Source organism: Manis javanica, chromosome X, assembly GCF_040802235.1.
Source record: "Manis javanica isolate MJ-LG chromosome X, MJ_LKY, whole genome shotgun sequence".
NCBI classification, from domain to species: domain Eukaryota; kingdom Metazoa; phylum Chordata; class Mammalia; order Pholidota; family Manidae; genus Manis; species Manis javanica.
Window position 1 is genome coordinate 44,716,502 of NC_133174.1, and position 15,885 is coordinate 44,732,386.

The 15,885-nt window shown below is 41.4% G+C and overlaps 1 long non-coding RNA gene across 3 annotated transcripts in view; it reads left to right on the forward strand.

The window, feature by feature from the left end:
• Positions 1–10,147, forward strand: part of LOC140847312 (uncharacterized) — a 71,866-nt gene extending 61,719 nt beyond the window's left edge. For all 3 annotated transcript variants that reach the window (XR_012127262.1, XR_012127263.1, XR_012127264.1), the window contains 2 exons: positions 317–409; positions 3,028–10,147. This is a non-coding gene — a long non-coding RNA (uncharacterized lncRNA). The remainder of the gene's footprint in view (positions 1–316; positions 410–3,027) is intronic.
• The last annotated feature ends 5,738 nt before the right edge of the window (positions 10,148–15,885 follow it).

Consider the following 15,885-nt stretch of genomic DNA (forward strand, 5'->3'; position numbering starts at 1 on the left):
TCAAATACCACATACCCTCTTTCTTGGCGAAAATGAGTGACTGCTACTTCTTTGCCAATTATATATTTATCTTCCTTCTAGTCCCCCCTCCCTATAGAGAAACTGTATTGAGATACCCAGTCACAAAATTGCCCATACCTTCTTAAAGCACTTGATCTAGATTGAAACTTCCTTTCCTTAGACTCTCCGCAAGTCATTCAACCCAAGCTCAAATCCTTTAGTAGGTTCTTTTAAACACCATCTTATCAACATCCCCCGACAAAAAGTGATTCTCCATGGCGCATGTTCTCCCTTGTTGCAACTTGTTTCATTGCAGGTATCTTTCTAGACGTCGTTGGCTGAAGAACATTGACATCTTAACGTTTGAGTTTGCTTGATGCCTTAGGACGAAGATCACCTGACTGAACATGTAGGTCTATTTCTGCTGTCTATTATTTTCCATTTATCTATTTGGCTACTCTTATATCAGTCTCATATTGTCTTGATTGCTGTAAATTTATAAGCAAGTCCTGAAGTAGGGCAATGTAACTGGACTTTTTCAAGAAAATTTTGAGTATGCTAGCTATTTCGTGTGTTTACATTATTTTTGAATCAGTTCACCAATTTCTTCAAAAAATCTGTTGCAGTTTTGATAGGGAATCTATAAATAAGTTTGGGGAGAAATGACATAAAATGATGAGTTTTTAAGTCTTGCTGCATTTATTTAGGTCTTAAAATTTCTCTTAGTGATAGTTGATAGTTTTTGGTGTAGGAATTTTGTACACTTTTGCTAGATTTATTCTTAGATATTTAGAGTTATCTGATACTATTTTAAATGACATTATTATTATTATTTTTAAACATTTCTTTAAAATTTTGGTATCATTAATCTACAATTACATGAGGAACATTATGTTTACTAGACTCCCCCCTTCACCAAGTGCCCCCCACATACCCCATTAGTCACTCTCCATCAGCATAGTGAGATGTTATAAAATCACTACTTGTCTTCTCTGTGTTGCCCAGCCCTCCCTGTGCCCCACCCCTCACATTATACATGCTAATCGTAAGGCCCCCTTTCTTCTTCCCTCCCCCTTCTCCCTCCCTGCCCACCCATCCTCCCCAGTCCCTTTCCCTTTGGTAACTGTTAGTCCTTTCTTGGGTTCTGTGAGTTTCCTGCTGTTTTGTTCCTTCAGTTTTTGCTTTGTTGTTATACTCCACAGATGAGTGAAATCATTTGGTACTTATCTTTCTCCGCCTGGCTTATTTCACTGAGCATAATACCCTCTAGCTCCATCCATGTTGTTGCAAATGGTAGGATTTGTTTTCTTCTTATGGCTGAATAATATTCCATTGTGTATATGTACCACATCTTCTTTATCCATTAATCTACTGATGGACACTTAGGTTGCTTCCATTTCTTGACTATTGTAAATAGTGCTGCAATAGACATACGGGTGCATCTGTCTTTTTCAAAGTGGGCTGCTGCATTTTTAGGGTAAATTCCTAGGAGTGGGATTCCTGGGTCAAATGGTATTTCTATTTTGAGCTTTTTGAGGAACCTCCATACTGCTTTCCACAATGGTTGAACTAATGTACATTCCCACCAGCAGTGTAGGAGGGTTCCCCTTTCTCCACATCCTCGCCAGCATTTGTTGCTGTTTGTCTTTTGGATGGTGGCGATCCTTACTGGTGTGAGGGGATATCTCATTGTGGTTTTGATTTGCATTTCTCTGACGACTAGCGATGTGGAGCATCTTTTCACGTGTCTGTTGGCCATGTGAATTTCTTCTTTGGAGAACTGTCCGTTCAGGTCCCCTCCACAATTTTAATTGGATTGTTTGCTTTTTGCTTGTCGAGGTGCGTGAGCTCTTTATATATTTTGGATGTCAACCCTTTATCGGATCTGTCATTTATGAATATATTCTCCCATACTGTTGGATGCCTTTTTGTTCTACTGATGGTGTCCTTTGCTGTACAGAAGCTTTTCAGCTTGATATAGTCCGACTTGTTCATTTTTGCTTTTGTTTCCCTTGCCCGAGGAGATATACTCATGAAGAAGTCGCTCATGTTTATTTTTTAAATTGCATTTTCCAGTCATTCATTAATAGTGTATGGACATGGTTGATCTATTTTATTGGCTTTGTATCCTTTGACCTTGTTAAACATGCTTCTTAATTTCAGCCATATTTTATAGATTGAATATGCTTTTATTAACAAAATCATGTATTCTGTGGTAATTACAGTTTAAATTCTTCCTTGCCAATCCTTATGATCTTCATTTTATTTCCTTGCCTTATAGAACTGATGAGGTCCTCTAGTGCAATATTAAGTAAGAGACAGTCTCCCCGTGTTATGGAGCAACCACTTAGCCTTTCGTCATTGAGTATAAATGTTACATGCAGGTTTTTCATGGATACACTTTATTAGGTTGAGGATATCCTTTGATAAATATTGAGACACATCTTACCGCCCAGAAATCAGTTTAGTTTGGTAGATGGTCCACATGCTCTCACAAAGAATGTGTATTCTGAAGTTGGTAGATGTTAGGATTCATAAATATCAGTTAGGTGAAGTTGGTTGGTAGTGTTCAACATAATATCCTTTGTCATTTTTTTTGGCTAGTTTTGTGAATTTTTGGCAGAAAGATGTTGAACGTACACAATTATGATTGTGGGTATGTCTATTTATCCCTTTATCATTGTCAATAATTCTTTCATATATTTCAAAGCTCTGACGTTAGTTGATTTCAAATTTGGATTGCTATGTATTTTTAATGAACTTATATAGGTTTTCTTTTTGAAAGATAAAAATACTGTTTAAAAAGTTTTTAATTTTTTATATTGAGACCATCTTCAATAAATAATGTAAAAACTGGGCAGCTGCATGAAAAACAATGAAACTGGGTCTCTGTCTTATACCATAAACAAAAATAAACTCAAAATGGATTAAAGACCTAAAATAATATATGAACCAATGAAACTCCTAGAACAAAAGTCTTGAACATCAATCATCATTAGCAATTTTTTTCTGTATATGTCTCTCCAGGCAAGGAGAACAAAAGCAAAAATAAACAAGTGGGACTACATCAAACTAAAACCCTTCTGCACATCGAAGGAAATCATCTGCAAAATGAAAAGGCAACCTACTGTATGGGAGAAAGATAAAAATGCTCTTAAATTATATAGTGTTGTTAGTTGCCCAGCTCTGTGTATATAAAAAACACAGTCTTGTACACTGTAAAGGTTGAGTTTTATGGTATTTGAGTTATATCTTAATAAGGCTGTTTTTTAGAAAGAATATATAAAGTAACCTAAAATGTTCATAAATATATTGCTAGGTTTACATACATATATGTATGTGTGTGTATGTGTACATATACATAATATATGTCAGTATAAAAATTACAGAATTATCTTTGAATTATATACACAACAAAAAATATAAAGGAAATGATATGTGACAGATATCCCCAATGCAACCTCTTTGCCAGAGTAACAATGTTGCAAACAAAAATATCAAAACTAAGCTATTTCTCAGGCAGAACCTTCATGATGGTTCTAACGTAGATCCTGTTTGCTTTCCAACCCTGGTTTTCCATCTCTCTTATTGATGACATGTACAACCTGATATCCTTGGATAAGATTTATTTTTGATTCAATGATCCTGAGCGTTCTGTTGTTCATAACCACACACCCTGATCAATGCAGAGGTTGGCAGATGTAAGTGCTATTTACAGTCATAGAGGGAAAAGAAACATTTTATTTCTAAAACCACTTTATTGAGGTGTGATTGATGTACAAATACCTGTACATGTTTAATATATACAAATTGATTTAAATAAATTTCTAAGAAAGAAAATGTACAAGGAAGAAAAGGGAGCCCAACGCCTCAACATAGAACATGTCAGCTTGAAGAGGAGCTTAGAGGAAGAGGAGCCAAAAAATGAGCCAAAGAATGGAATTCACACGGGAAGGAAGAAAACCAGAGGAGGGTGGTTTCTTGAAATCCAGAAGATTCAAGGGAAAGGAAGTAGGCAGCACATTCCATGCTACTAAGTAGTGAAACAGGGGCAGAGGAATGATGTTTGATTTAACATCAGAAAGTTGTTTGAGAACAAGAAAGAAACAATGTAGAGGACAGAAGGGGATGCAAGAATTGTTGGAGGGGGAGATGAGGAAGCAGGGACAACCCATTTAGAAAACATATCATGAAAGTTTGGCTGTGAAGAACAGCAGATATGTAAACAGTAAATAGTAGGGAAGTATCATCAAAGGAAGGAATTTGTTTAAGACAGAGAATAGTGGAGCATGATGGTATAATGATGGGAATGACCACTAGAGCAGGAGAATATAAAGATGCAAGAGCCACAGTGGTTATCTGTAGGGATAACATATTTTAAAGGGAGAAAGTGAAGGTGAGATGCACTGGAAATGCTGGATTTGTTAAAATTATGACCCACCTGCCCCATGCTTCATACTCTTACTTGAAGACAAGCTGGCACCTACGTCCCCATGGATGGCCAAATTGAGAATGAAGGGTTAACAAACCAGTAATGGCCAGAAGATGAAGGAATGGGATTTGAAGTCCATGAACTCAAGACTGAGTAATAGAGTTTAATGTGGAATGACACATTTTAAATTTGAGAAATGTATTGGTTGGGGGTTATTATGTGCCACTTGTAGTTTTTTGGCATGTATGTGAATGTTTGTGTGTTGTATATTTAGAGTTGGGGAAGGGTGGAGCTGTGGAAAGATCATGTTGTTAAGTAAAAAGATATCCCTACAATGAAGCAAATTAGTAGAGGGGACTTTCTCCTTTACAGGGGGAGAAAAGGGCAGTCCTCAAGACAGAGAAGAAAAACTAGGAACAAGGATCAGCCCAGAATGGAATCTGGAGATGGGTGATTTTATTCCTGGACTTTAAGGATCATTGATACTTAGCCATCATATCCTAGTAGTTTTGTTCCATATTATAATTCCCTCTAGTTCCTCTAGTTATATTTACCCTGTCATTAAAATCTGCTGCTCCTGTAATATCTAGAGAGGTATTTGGGGATATTTAAGAAGTAGGGCTGTGGGGAGGTGGAGGTGATGCCTGAAGCAGCATGGGAGGCTCTATGAGATTGGGAAATCCTTAAGGAAATAGGATGCCGAAGTGGTGGCAGGGGCCATGTGTAAGCTATTTCTCACAGTATGAAGAAAGGCCATAGGAGAAGGATGCACTCCTCTGAGAAGCATGAGAAGAGGCAGCATGAGAATGCCAGCTGTGAGGTGCAGTGGAGGGGGTGAAAGATTCCATGAAGATTCAGAAAGCATTGCTGCAAAGCACTGTGGAGAAGGTAAAGGATGTAGTGGTGACTGAGATCGAAGCACTTTATGGGGCAGCTGTGGGATTAATGGGATTAATACATAAATCAAGTAATATATAAGTCAAATGTACAAATACATATGACTTGATTGTTTTTCCTACAACTCCTGATGCACGATCAAAAACAGAATGATTAGAACCAAAACAGTTCCCACAACTCGTGACCGGCCTCACATGGTTTCGGTATCCTTGAGGAGCGTCATGCCCTAGGGCTAGACTCAGGGTCAGATAACGATTGTGTGTTGTGTTGAACCCCTTACTCAGAATTCTTTAGATGTTTAAGTTCATTTGCTCAATAAATATGAGGAGTGCCTTTTCGGCATTACTCTTGTGCTGTGACATCTTGAGTCCCCTGGCTGGCCTTTCAGGTCTCCAGCATTCCGTCGCGTTCCCTCCAAATCTGCAGGTCAGAGGCAGAGGGGAGCCGACAAGTGGCACCCAAACAGGGACCTCAGAGTGGGAGAGCTCCTGAAGATCGTTGATCCGGTAAGACTCCCGGGAAAGCATACATAGAGACAGGATCGAGACGTCAGGGGCACTATAATGGGCCAACATGAAACTAAAGCAGATAATCCAGAGGATTACACAAGCCCGTGGAATTCCCCTGTATTTGTTATAAAGAAGAAGTCAGGAAAATGGAGACTCTTACATGACTTAAGACAAATTAATGTAGTCCTTAAACCTATGGGACCTTTACAACAAGGCCTCCCTTCTCCGGCTATGAATCCGAAAGACTGGGACATGGCTATCATTGATCTTAAAGATTGTTTTCTTACTATTCCTTTAGCTTTGGCAGGGAAAAGTTTGCTTTTACTGTATGTACCCTCCTTAAATTTACAAGCTCCTTCAGAAAGATTCCAATGGAAAGTACTTCCTCAAGGAATCTTAAATAGCCCTACAATTTGTCAAAATTATGTGCACAGAGCTCTCTTGTCCCCTCCTGGCGTAAGCCAGGAGCTCTGTCTGTCCTTTCACTTTATCTCTAAATAAAAGCCTCTCCCTGGCTCTCCTACCTTGGGTGTTTGCTAAGTTCATTCTTTGACTCTGCAAACAAGAACCCCGGCATCATTTTGGTGGGCTCATCTGGGATAACTAAGGAGGTGAGTATCAGCATCCGAGCCTGCCTTTTCTTTCACTGTCCCTATAGAAGGAAGCCGTCTATGGCACACAACATAGGGTGCTCGTCAGCCACTTAAATGGGACTAGCCCGGCTGCCAATCTCAAAGTCTCAAGCGACAGGTTCCCCTGCATCTCCCTCAGTGGATCCCCCATCTCCCTTGGGAGCCAGGAAAGTCTCCTGAGTGGAGGCCAGGATTCCCTTTCAGAGGCATCTCCTTGGATGCGAGGGACTGAGGAAAGCTGTGGGCAACTGCGAGAGTCTAGGCTGAGGCTACACTTCAGCGGCTTCTCAAAGGTCCGCGTGTCTGGAGTCAGACCCCAACAGCCCGACTGGGTATCCCTGAGGAGTGACTCTCTATCTCTGACCTCCAGTCTGCTTCTTCTGGCTGCCCTGGCCTCTGAGTGGGGTAGGGTGCGTTCCTAACTCTCTTCTGACTTCATCAGTTTCACGGAACCTGATGGCCACCACCGCAAGGTAGGAGATGCACGCTTTGCTCTCATTCCTGACTAAATGCTGTACTCTTTATCTCATAAAATGTGCCTGGGCACCTGTTAGCCACTTAAAAGACGATTAGCATTGGCTACCAGTCTTAAGTCTCCGGTGAAAGGTTTCCCGCTCCTTGATCCCCTGCCTCCGGACGGGAATGTCAGGGAGTGGCTGAGCCGATTTCCTACGCTTTATCTTCTGCACACAAGCCTGGCCTCAATACAAACTCTCTAATGGAGAGGCTAGACTGACCCCTGAGAGAAGTATACAATATTATAAGGTTATGCAGCTAAATTTATTTTAATGCAAGGAAAGAAAACAGTGTAAAGTCCCATGAACTACTACAATATGGAACTAGTCTTCTAAATTATTTGGTGGAAATCCATTCATTATCCTCAAAAATTGGGAGGTTTTCAAAACTAGACTCCCTGAAACAGAAGAATTTTATCTTCTGCAATATAGCCTGGCTTTCAATAACTAGTGCTAGAACTGTACTTACATTTCATTTCCAGCCTCCTAGACACACATAGTCTCTATCAGTACAGAGCCTTCATCGGCCCTGTTCATCTGGGGCCATCTAAAACTTAACCCAGTTATGTGAACTGCTCGCCCTTAGAGTGTATTCTTGAAAACTGAGACACTTTTAATCAAATAAGCTAAAAAGAAAGAAGGCAATTGAATATTAGTAACTCAAATCTTTGCATCAGTTTATCTGTCTGTGTATACGTTCTTTTATGAAAAGGGTTGCTAACTGTAGTCATTGCTTCTCAATCTGTTTGTGTGTCTAAGTGAGTAAATGAACAATATTTTTCTACCTCTGGATGGTATTAATAAAAATTGATTTAAAAACAAGTGCTTGTAAAAATTGGGCATTCTAAAACTTCTGGAAAATTTTGATAGAAGATATTAAGCAGTAATGCTAATTTAAGTTGAACTGAAATGGACATGTCCTTATGGTTATCAGCTGCCTAAGTTTACCTAAAGTCATTGAAGTTGATGTTATCTGTTAAATCTTTCAAGAAAAAAAAATGCTTGACTTTGTCTAATGTTTGGTAAAAGTTTTGTGAGCATGGTTGTTAGGAATGAGTAAACTCAATAAATGTAGCAAGTAAACATCTTAATAATTGTGTCTTACAGTGTGTTACAGTGTGTATACCTACAAACAGCCTGAGAATCTTTGTGGTAACCTAAAATCTTAAAGTTTTGCTAAGTTAAGTAGACATGTTTTGTGCTTAGTGAGAGGTTGTGCTGTAAAGCACACAGTTCTAGAAATTCTGAAATGTGTTCATAAATTTGTCAATCTAAAGAATGCTAGTGTAAGTTTACAATAGCCTCCTTCTCAGTGTTAACTGAAAATTAAAGTTCCGAATGGTTTTAAGTTCTAATTAAAGCTATGTAAAATAATAAGGAAAACCTTTCTTTCTGCATGCTAAAGAATGTGTCTTTTGATAAAAGAAAGTAACTTAGTTCTAAAGCACAGCTGTTTATTTAAAGAGGAAGAACTCTAAATGAAAAAAATTGTAGAAACTTTGTGGAAGAATTGATATGGTCATGCTATGTGAAATTAAAGCAAATTCATCTCGATATCAAGTACACAGCAAATTAGAATTTTGTTTTCAGTTAAAAGGACAAAGTTTTCTTAAACTGTTAGTCTGCTCTTAATGTTGAAAAATTGCAAAAGTTTTCTAATTGTTTTATGAAAGCAGCTTCTCATGCTTAAAGTCTCAATGAGTTGTCTGAGTATTTAAGAAAATGAGATCTTAATATTAAAAGGACTAAAAGTTAAACTTTGCTAACAACTGTGTAACCTTCTGTATTTGCCTTTGAGGTATTTTGTTGTCATTCTGGTTAAATAGATAAGCATTGCTTCATGGCAACCTATAATCTTATTTAAGCAAGTGCCAAAGAAACTTTCTTCTGACAACTTCCCAAAATCAAATCCAAAAAGGTGCTTTTATCTCTAGTTAACTCTGATATTTTCCAGAGGGTCCCTGGAACATGACAGAGGACTTTTTTCTCATTGGGGAAAGTATTTGGCTAACTTGGTTTATTCATCTGACATATAATTACCTGCTTAATTACCTGGAAAACACTGTCAAAGGGAATGATGCTAAATTTTGTTACTAAATATTTTGTGTTACAGAAACATCCAAATTTTCTTATGTCAACTGTCTTTACAGTAAGCTCTCATCAGATCTTTAGCCATTGTCATTTGTAAGTCTTTTGTCATTTATAGTCACTGTTTTATTAATCCTAAGCTAGAAAAGAACTAGATTTCGGCAGAACAAGCATTGGTTACATAGAATTAAGTAAACTAAGGCAGGTCACTTCCTGGCAGGTGCAGGAACCTCAGGATGTCTTGGGGACCTCAAGAAGAAAGAAATTCATCCAAATCTACAGGTATTGCAGGCAAAACCTGATGGCAAGTCTGATTTGGGGCCTTTAAAAGTCCAATCTGAAATTCCTTATAAAAAGTACCAGCAAAGCACATTTAAAAGAGCCTACATAATCAAGCCAAGTGATAATTATTGTCTTAATATGGTTACTTCTAATAAAAATGAAAGTGATTTTAGAGAAAAGTATTGTTTCAATAATGCAGCATTGTCTATACTGAATCCTAATACTAGTCATTGGGACATAGATCATATCCAGAATTCTAGTTTCCCCAAAATATCTGACTATGAATTCTCCAGATGTTTCAGTTTTCTCTTATCATTTCAATTAAAGGTTTACTATTTCTAGTTCTCATATTCAGTCATGCATTCTTAATCTTGTCACATTCATCCAAAATGGAAAATCCAACTTCAGATGTTGCTACTTAACGTAATAACACGACTTTGTTCTATCTTGCCTGGAAGCCATAAAACTGCAAATAGTAATAGAAATGGAACCCAAGATGGAAGTGCCCACCTCCCGAGGCCTCTTGACCCACCAGTGATGGAGACCTAACTGCACCCTTTACTGTGTCCCCTCTCAGGATGAAACAGCCAGAGCAGTCGTCACCCCCTTTCCCTAGCAGCAGCTAGGGTCTCCATCTGTAGAGGGAGGAATGAGACAGGGACCGTGGGTGTAGTCAGAATACGGTGAGGGCCTCCAGATAAAGCAAGGCAGGATATTTACAGTCAGAGCAATGTAACAATGGGCAAAGAAGTCCCTATTGAAACTCTATGTTAAGCATTATGCAAAGTCAAGGTCACACTAATTCTCTCAGCTAAAGATACCCGACTAGGAATATAGATATCTTCAGTGAGATCAGTTAAAGCTCAGAAGGCCAGGAGCAACTTGGCCTGGAATGTTTGAGTGTTCTGCAAATAAAGAAGGGTATCTCTGCATAACCTGTGACTTCACTGTAAACAGCCCTATCAAACAGACAATAACCCAGACCACCTTAGGGGCAGGGCCGGTGGTACAAGTCCACACCCTAAGTCCTCTCTTCACATTATCAAGGTATATGTGGCATGGGACACACCCTTCCTGCTCTAATAGATTATCCCGGAAATACTCATAAAAGATTTCTCCGAGCTCTGCCGTCTGATTGTAAGGCAACTTGAAGCTTTTAGATCCCACCTCTGCTGCGGTTGCAGCTGCATTCATCCTGCTGGTTCCTGGACTTGTCAGTGGAATGCAAAAGGAAATATCTAAGCTGGCCTGTGCATATAACGAGACAATGAATTTGACTCCTTCCATATTATCTGAACTCAGTCAAGAGCTAGGAGAAGTGCGAATTGCAGTACTTCAAAATCGTGCTACTATAGACTGTCTGCTGTTGAAAGAACTTAGGGGATGTGTTGCTTTAATTTGTCTGACTTCTCTGAAACCATTCAAAATCAACTAGACAATATTCATAATGTTATTAATAAGTTTTCACAAATGCCTGAGTTACTTAACTGGCTTCATTGGATATGGCCCTTAATTGTAGGTCTGCTTTTGTTAAGTATCTGTATTCCTGTTCTGTTAATGTGTGTTCATAAGTTAATTAATAGTCTGTTAAAACCTATGCAGGCTTATGCTACTCTACAAGAAGTTATGTCATAGAAATAATCAGTCTTATCACATTTTTCTTCCGTTTGCTACTTCTGGAACTTCTCTTCTCCCTTCCTGAATACAACCTTTTTGTTCTAGAATTTGTGTCTCATACATAGAATTGTAGTGCATCAGAGCCTTTCCAGCTAATGAGGATACCTCAAGACAAGTGCTGGGCATAGTAGCCATGAAGCACAAATTTTCAAAAAGGCAGAAAGCTAACCTCTTCAAAAAATACTACTTCTCTTTCACTCACCAACTTTAAATCTCCCTATATAGCCCCAGAAGATGGCTGGTTAGCCAGAGATGGGTAAGATTCCTCAAGGGAGGAACAACCTAAGACAGGCACAGTCACAGAGGGGCCATCAGATGAGAAATTGGGCACCAAAAGAGGTGAGGCTTAGAACCTCAGCCCCCCCCCCCCCAGTTTTGTGAGAAAACTTCTGTACCCATGGCTGTTTTATTGCCTTTGCCCAGCTGAGATCAAAACTCAGTCTATAGGCATAGACCTGATCACCAGCAATTACCTTCTAATTGCACTAAATCTATTTTCTATATTTATTTTACATCATGTAAATTCAAGAAGCAGATTTTTCTTTTATACTGCAGAATTTGAAGAGGTAAGCTATGTTTAAAAACCTTCTGTAGAAACTGTCTACTTGATATATTCTTAATTATATCTATCTACTACTTAAAAGAAAAAGGAGAAATGTGGGATTAATGGGATTAATACACAAATCAAGTAATATAGAAATCAAATGTGCAAATACATATTGAAAGGGTATCTCGCTGCGACCCTCCTTACCCCAGAACGACTCAAGAGACATGGGCCCACAAAAGAGATTTTATTATCTGAAAGAGAAAATGGCTGCCCCTAGAGAGAGGGAGCAGCAGCGCGCGGGTGAAGGAAGTGCGTTTTTAAGGAGTAGGGGTAGCGTGTGTTCTGTGTTGGTGATTGGATCTTAAGGGGTGGGTGACCATCTGGTCAGTGGTGATTTGATCTTAAGGGGTGGGGGTCTTAGCACGCCAGACTTTGCCTTCATTCCCATCTTTTTCTTTTCTTAATTGGGCCTCTGGGGAACTGGGGGTAGAATCTCATTCTCTAGCTACTTCCTGCTGGAAGGGGGCTCAGATTCTGGGTTTAGCGAGGCCATTGCTGTAGAGTTGGGGAAGGGCGGGCATCTTGAGATGATTCGTGATGTCATCTAGCTGGTTTCGTTTTTCTTCGTGAGAAGGCCTTGATAGCCCTGGAGGAGTAACTGGTTGACAGTATGGTTAGAAATTTTCAACATTCGGTTTTGAATGAGTTTTTGGAATAGGTTAATGAAGCAGGGAAGGAAAAGGAGAAGAAGAAGAATAATGGTACTAGGGTCTAGGAGGGGCAGGAGCCAACTGAAGGGGTAAGGGAACGGATTGTTAGGGAAGTTTTCTACAAGTTTGGAGGCTTTTTCGCGGAGGTGTTTTGTGCCATCCCGGACGAGACGGGATTTGTTGGTGTAGAAGCAGTGTTGTTCTTGGAGTAGGGCACATATGCCGCCTTATGCAGCTGTGAGGAGGTCCTCTTTGGATTGTACAGTAGATTACTGGAGGATTTGTAGTCTGTGGAGTTGAGGGTGTAAGTGGTCCCACTGGGATGGAGGAGAATCATGAAGAATGCATTTTTGAGGTCAAGGATGGAGAAGTAAGCAGAAGAGGTGGGGATAGTGGATAATAAAGTATAGGGGTTAGGGACTGCTGGATGGATTGGAATAACAGCTGCACTGATAACTCTTAAATCTTGAACTATCCTGTATGAGCCATTAGGTTTTTTGATAGCCAATATCAGGATGTTGTAAGGGGAATTGGCTGGTCATAGTAGCTGTTTGTATAAAAGTTCCTGGATAATTGGTTGCAGGCCCGGAAAACTCTTGATGGGCAGTGGGTACTGAGGTTGAGAGGGAAAAAAGGTGGGGTCTTTAAGTCTGATAATTACTGGGGGGCAGGTGGTGACAGAGGGGGTGAGGGTGTCCCAGACTACAGGGATGACCAGATGGGTTGACACAGGAAAAGGAGAGGGAGGTGGGTTTGCAGTGGGTTGGAGGGTGAGTAAAAGTGGGATTGAAGGCGAATCAGGGTTGAGGCGTGGTCCGGGAGTGAAAGTAATGGAAGCTCCAAACATTGTGTAATAGGTCTCTTCCCATAAGGGAAACGGGACAATGGGCAATCACCAAAAAGGAGTGAGAGAGGGCAATGCCTCTAAAGATGCAGTGACACATGGGGAGTTTGTAAAGGTTGATAAGCTGTGCCCTCTACCCCGACTATAGAGGACTGTGAGAGGGAGGTAGGTCCCCAAAACTCCTTCAGGACTGAGTAGGTGGTCCCGGTGTCCAAAAGGAAAGAGATGGGTCTACCTGCTACCACAATGGTTACCCTGGGCTCCTGTACAGTGATGGTAGTGGTCGGGTGGAGGAGTCCCGGGCCCCCTCAATCATCAGTTGCCAGACCCAGAAGGTCTATGTGTGGAGTGTTAGAGCTGGATGGCCTGGCACCTCTTGGTGTGCAAGGACAGTCAACAGCCCAGTGTCCCTCCTGATGGCACTAAGAGTATGGCCTGGGGGGCTTCTGGGAATTTGGGCAGGCTCTAGCCCAATGACCCATTTGACCACATTTGAAGCATGGACGAGGAGGTCCTCCTGGCTGCTGCTTAGGAAGTGAGGATACCCGAGCCCCAGTGGTTGGGATAGGTTGAAAGGCCTTAGCCAGCATTTGATATTTTTGTTTATAGGCCTTTTCATCTCTTCCATTATGTACTTTGAAGACCACTGCCAGGACTTCTGCCTGAGGAGTTAAGCGTCCCTTCTCTAGACATTTAAGTTTGGCCTTAATGTTGGGGAAACTCTGGATGAAGAAGTAGTTTATTAATAATTGTCTCCCATGTTGGGGTCTCAGGGTCTAGGTTTGTATATTGTAAAAGAGCTTTGGTGAGGTGGTCTAGGAACATAGAGGGATTCTCATTTTTATCCTGAATGACCTCTTGGAGTTTTTCATAGTTAATGGCTTTATTGGCTGACTTCCTGAGACCTGACACAAGGCGGGTGATGAATTGATCTCGACTGGTGACTCCCCCTGCCGTATTATAGTCCCAGTTAGGGTCTCGGTCAGGAACCGCCTCAGCACCAATTGGATGAGCTGGAGTAGTTTGGTGAACCTCATCGGCATGAGTTCTAGCCTGTTCCCAGACTCACCTACACTCCTTGGGCAAAAGTGTGTTGGATAGGATCATGTGAATATCATGAAAGGTAAGATCATATGACTGAGTTAGGTACTGGAACTCTTTTACGTAAGGAGCTGGGTTGGAGGTGAAAGAGCCTAATCTTTTCTCAATTTGAGATGGGTCGGAGAGAGAGAAAGGGACATGGACCTGGACGATGCCCTCTGCACCGGCTACTTCCTGTAGTGGGGCTAGGATCTGGGTTCAAGAGCGACTGACTAGAGGGCTTGGCACGGGACTGGGTGAGGGAAGGGGAACTGGTTGTGGAGGAGGAGGAGGTGCTGTGGCTCCTGCAATGGCACTAGGGAAGCTGGGAGGGTTGGGATTTTGATCTTGCAGAGAGGGAGGTTGGGGCAGGAGAGGAACTGGTGGTTGAGGGGGAGCTGTAGGGGTTTGAGATAGGTAGGGAGAAGGTTCATCAGTAGGGTCAAAGTCAGAGGACATGGTGGGAATTGGTGGGTGGTGGGGTGAAGTTTTTTAGAGCAAGGAGAAAATGTTTAGGATTGCAAGGGAGACAGAGAGCGGGCTTGGTTCGGAGGTAGTAGAAAGCCTGGATATATGGGATCTCTTTACATTTGCTCATGCGCTCAAAGAAGTTGTATAAGTTGCAGAGAATTTTAGGATCTAAAGAGCCATTGGGAGGCCATCTAGACTGACTGTCCAAGGAATATTGTGGCCAGATCTCATTACAGTAGTGAATGAACTTAAAAGGTTTGAGGTCTGGAGTGAGGTGGAGGGGTTTTAGATTATTGAGTAAGCACCCTAGCGGTGAATCTGCAGGAATGGAGGGGCCAGATCCCATGTTGAGAGTGAGACTGTTCACAAGTCGCTGAGGCATCCCAGAGCTATTGAGAAGGTCGCGGAGAAGACCAGACACAGTTAGGGGGTCGTCACCACCTGTAACTGAGTGGTCGAGGTGAAAATGCCAAGGAGGTTTGATGCCTGGTACCAGGATTTTGTTAGATGAGAAGGATATCAAACCCTGAGGGGTAGAGATTCTCACCATGAAAAAAGGCAGAAGGCGAGGAAAGGTCGACTATGGGGATCAACTGTGGCTCTGAAAGTCATGGTTGGGGGTGCCCCTGTCCCAGAGGAGTCCTTGGGGGTGCCGGACACTCAACAGTCACTTCCCAGGTTCTAAAGGGACATTTAAGTCGACCGTGAAAGGGAGACTCACCAAATTGAAGGCCGGTATTGGGCGAGAAGACAAGCGACCAAGGAAATGGACGGTGAGCCCATGGAGGAAGATCGGGCAGTGAGGATTCCCAGAGCAGCTCAGGTTCCCGGAGGAAGAACAAAGTGAACGGGAGAGTCTCATTCGAAGTCACAGCGCCAATTAAAGGGTGTCTCGCTGCAACCCTCCTTACCCCAGAATGACACAGGAGACAGGGGCCCACGCAAGAGATTTTGTTATCTGAAAGAGAAAGTGGCTGCCCCCAGAGAGAGGGAGCAGCAGCTTCTGGATGAGGAAGCGCGTTTTTAAGGAGTAGGGGTAGGGTGTGTTCTGCGTTGGTGATTGGATCTTAAGGGGTGGGGGTCTTAGCGCGGCAGAATTTGCCTTCACATATGACTTGATTGTTTTTCCTACAACTCTTGATGCATGATCAAAAACACAATGATTAGGGCCAAAACAGTTTCTACAACAACTGACCACTCT